Source organism: Oryza sativa, chromosome 7 (genome assembly GCF_034140825.1).
Source record: "Oryza sativa Japonica Group chromosome 7, ASM3414082v1".
Lineage (NCBI taxonomy): Eukaryota > Viridiplantae > Streptophyta > Magnoliopsida > Poales > Poaceae > Oryza > Oryza sativa.
Window position 1 is genome coordinate 624,523 of NC_089041.1, and position 4,608 is coordinate 629,130.

A 4,608-nucleotide genomic window follows, 5' to 3' on the forward strand; every position below is an offset into this window, starting at 1 on the left:
AACCAGCAACTTATCCCTTCCTATCTTTAGATCTTGACTAAGAAAAGAAAGGAAGCTGTCACGCTACTTAATCTGCAAAACGAATTGGTACCCGTCAGAATATAAGAATGAATTGAAATAAATTACACACGAATCACGCTGGCAACCGCCGGTGACGGCACCGGTGAACCTCGCGACGATAAGTGGCGGCGACGATGAACCTCATGGACGACCGGCGGTGGCGATGACAAACCTCATAGCAACCAACAGCGTGTAACGTCGTGGCAACGAAGCTAGCGGATGACCGGCGACGGCGACGAAACCTTGCAGACAACCGGTATAGCAGCCGTGGCGACCAACCTCGCGGACGACCGGCGGCGTCACGGCATGGCGACCAAGCTCGCAGTAGCAGTAGCACAGCATCATCCACCATCCATTTTGCTTTAGAATTCGTGCTATCAAAAAACTGAGTATTAAACGAATTAGCGTCCTATTCCTATCCCTATTCCCTAATCCGATCTGCGTCCGGCCATCGTCTTCTTCTTCTTACTGTGGGAGTGCAGGCCTATTCTTGTTGGGCCCTCAACAGAACTCGGCCCAGCAACTAAAAATTCTCACAGCCTCTTTTTTTTTCTTCTTTTCTGGCTCGAAAAATCTTTTTATTTTTCTTTTCGTTTCTCGAAGTTAAGAATAGGACGCAGTTCTTCTCTCGGCTCTCGCTCTCGTCGGGAGAAATTTGGACCGGCAATTCTGTTCCCAAAAAAAAAAAATCGTACAATTCCGCAGCCTAACCCTAGTCGACGCGAACCTCCAGCCGCCGGAAGATGCTGCGACCAGCGGCGGCGGCGGCGGGCAGGGCCATCCGGCGAGCCGCGTACCACTCCGACGGCGCCCCTCCTCCCCGCAAGCTCCGGGGCCCCCGATTCAGCCCTCTCAACAGGCACAACCACGAGGTACCTCAGATCTATAGCCTTGTTCGTGCACCCATCTAGAGTTTACCCACCCAAATTTAGTGTAGAAAGAGAGAGTTTTTCATGTCTTGTTCAAAGTACGAATTAGTCCCAAATCCTCCTGGCTCAGAAACCCAGTCCCTCCTTGTGTCATCTGTTTATCATTGCACTTGTTTCCTCCTGCTATCTTCAAAAATATCACTACCTTTTTCCTGTGCCCCCAACCTTACACACACACAAAAACAACAACTAGGGATTCAAGTATTTAGTTACTGCCTCAATATTCATGTGCAACTTTCCAAAGTATTCGGTTCGCCTTCTTCTGGGATTACTCTATACGGTTGTTATGTTGCAATCAAAAGCACACTCCTCTTGGGTAAGAGATGGCACTACTGTCAAATTCCATTATGCCATAGATTGTCCATGCTTATTTATGATGAATGAATTTGTACAATTGAGTTATATAATTTCATAAGGTTTCAGGCGTTGTGATGTTTTTAAGGTGTGTGTTAAGCATCTGTCACTTAATTTGCACTAGAATTCTGACTCTTGCTGTTACCACAGATTAAAAGCTTGTCTTTTGTTCAAGCCTCCATCTCTAATTTATTTATCTCTATAACTTAAATACCTTATCTTAGAGGTTCAATTAAGAACGCTCTCACAAGAAAAGGAAAAGCTTTCTTGCGCACAGTGCACTTGTGCCAAATGATGCATTTAAAGCCTTCATCTTTTGTTCCTCCTTCCTATGTTGTTCAAAGTTAGTTTGGTGAAACCCTCGTGGCTCAGAAAACAATCCCTGTGTTGTTCACAGTTACACCTGTTTTTCCTACAAACTTGGGAAATCTTTTTTCACCTTTTCCTTTTTTTCTTTTTACAAAAATATACTTGTCCTCCCATATTGTCAGGGTTTAACTACTACCAATTCCCAAATATTCGGTTCAAGTGCCAACATCAAACTTCACTCAGTTTTAAATTCGGTATTTCTGATGCTGCTGCAATGTTATAACTAATAATATGCCAATTGAAGCTCACCCCCCTTGATGAAAATAAGGCACTGTCAAGAAAGAACGGAGCTTGCTTTCCTTCTATTATGGCCCTCTGAATGCATGTTCCCTAGATTATATATCATTGTGTACACTTACTTATGATAAATGAGTTTGTAGGGTCGTGTTTCCCTAAGATTTTGGCTGTGCTCACTGTGAAGTTGTAAGAAATCCAGTAGTTCTTGTGTGCTTATGTAGTAGCATCTGAACATCTTACTCTAAATTTTTCAATTTTAAGTTGTTCTTCTACAGTTATACAAATATTGTTAGCTTGTTTATTGCGCAAGCATTCATATACAATGTTTTTCCTTGTCATAGTGGTTGAATTAAGAATCTTTAACATCTTAAAGAAAGGCTATGTCGGGCGCAGCACACTTGTTTAAAAATGATAGATTTTAATCCTTCATCTTTAGTCCTCGTTTGGAAGTGATGAAATGTGGATGGAATCAAAATGGATGGTCTACTTGATTAACACGGTGAATTAATATCTTGAGAAATTAACTTAACAAATAGCTAGAAACAAGTGTTCTAAACAATACAGTAGAAGAAAGTTATTTTCAGAAATCGTATTTTCGGAAGTGTGGAGCAAATAAATCGATCCAGGGTAGATTACAGTTGATCATCACTTCAGAAAGGGGCCTTAGTTTTATGGATGACTTAATTATCACTGTGCGGGTACAGTGATATTGAACGTGCTAAATTTTATGGAGAACTGCAGTTAAATATAATTCTTTTGTATAAATCTGATAGCAGATGTAGATGTCTAATATTACGCACGTTGATGTGCAGGTTGATGCGTTGCTCGAGGAAATCAAGAATACGCCGGTTAGCATGATTTCCGATGACTTAATTATCAGAACTGTGCGGCAGTACGTAAACCTCTGAATTGCAGCTTCTGTTATTATTTGTTGTGTGTCTTGTTAACCATCCTAAATTGATAATTACTATTACCTGTCCTTGTCTGCTTCTCTAGTTCTATTTTGGCTCGTCAGCAGATTCTTGTTCAAAATGTTCTCCGATCATGGGTTATTGCTGCAGCAGTTCTCTCAGGCTATTGCTGGGGGTACAACAGAGTGGCCAAACGTCCTGTGGCTGGCTCTGAACCACCAACAGAAGATGAGGTGTAGAGGACTTGACAGTGTTTTCTTTTGGAGATGGGAGTCTAGAAGTCTGGGAGAATCAAGAACGTAGTGAACTAAGCATGTGTCATAATCTATCCTGTGTATCAGTGACTCTGTGTTAACTATAACTAATTAGTCCTAGAGCTAATTGGTGTGGGGATTCTGTAATGAGAGATCTCGTTCGGTTTGACCTGTACATGTTTCTCTGGTTGCGGATTCTGTTGCCGAAACTGATATGTGTAATGGGAGATCTCTTTGGGTTGATCTCTGCTTTATTTTGTTGAGCAAATTTGCAAGAAGATAACGGTTTTTGCCCTTTTTTGAATATCTTTTGCCTCCTCACGAAAACTGACACGTGCTAGGCTAGTTTGTAAAAAACTCCTCGTTATATACATAATCTTACATCGACCCTCTCAACACCTGATGTCTAAGCTGTTTTTTTTTTAATATAATTGTGAAGTGAAAAATCTGCTTTCAGGGTAGCACTGTAGACATAAAGAGTATAGGGGTGTTTCTGAAAACAATCTTCCCTTGTTCCACCTATCCCCACTCCGCTAGCCAATCAGGAGGCATATTCATCAGCCCTCGGTCGATCGTGCAAGGTGGGCCGTGGGCTGAAGGCGGAGTCGTGGACGCGGAGACAGAAACGGCGTCGCTTCAGCTGCAATTTTTAGTTCCCCCCTTCTTTTTTTTGGAAAAAGTACACCGAAGGTCCCTCAACTTGTCATCGAGTCACAGAATCCTCCCCCAACCGTAAAACCAGATATCCGGGGTCAAAACTGGTCACAATAGGTCCTTCGATGGTTTTGACCAGGTTTTGTCGTACGTGGTGGCTGAGTCAGCGTGGGATCTACATGGACCCCACATGTTAGGGTGCCACGTCAGCACACACTCTCTCTCTTTCCCCTCCTCTCTCTCTCTCCCCCTCCTTCTCACTCTTCTCTGCCTTTGACTGTAGGCCGGCCAGTGGGGTGAGGCGGGAGAGGAGGTCGGCGCCGTGGCGGCTGCTGGCGTCGGCGGGGGCTGCGATGGGGGAGAATGGAGGGCGTCGGCGTCGGCGGCGGCAGCGACATGGGAGAAGGGGAGGGCGTCGCCGCACGGGTGAGGTCGAGGACATAGACCCGGCCGGCGGCTCGGTGGAGCTCCTCGGCGGCCGAAGATGGGCCTGGGGAGGCAGTAGTGACGCGGGAACAACGCGGGCGTGCAGCGGTCATGCGCGTGCGTCGTTGGCGCGTGCGTCCCCGACGGAGCGAGCGAGCCGCCACTATCTCCCCTACCAGCCACCCACCCGAGGACGAGCTCCCGCAGGTTGGGGTAGGCTGCGGCGGGGAGCTCCCATGCGCCAGTTGCTTAGGCTATGGACGTCCAGGAATTGGACTGCGTCGTCGACGTCCTTGCCATCGCCGCCACCGCCGTTGTAGAGGCACCGCCCTAGAAGGGCGCCGCCTTGGGTGGCCGTCGCTGCTTGGTATGCGTCATTGAAGTAGTTGGACCACCTGAACTCGTCCAGCACTC

General features: G+C 46.1%; 1 non-coding gene across 1 annotated transcript; it reads left to right on the forward strand.

Moving 5' to 3' along the window:
* Positions 1 to 697: 697 nt before the first annotated feature.
* On the forward strand, positions 698 to 3,368 carry LOC9266456 (uncharacterized). Its single transcript, XR_010742614.1, has 3 exons — positions 698 to 932; positions 2,762 to 2,841; positions 2,946 to 3,368. It is a non-coding gene; the product is annotated as an uncharacterized protein (transcript).
* The last annotated feature ends 1,240 nt before the right edge of the window (positions 3,369 to 4,608 follow it).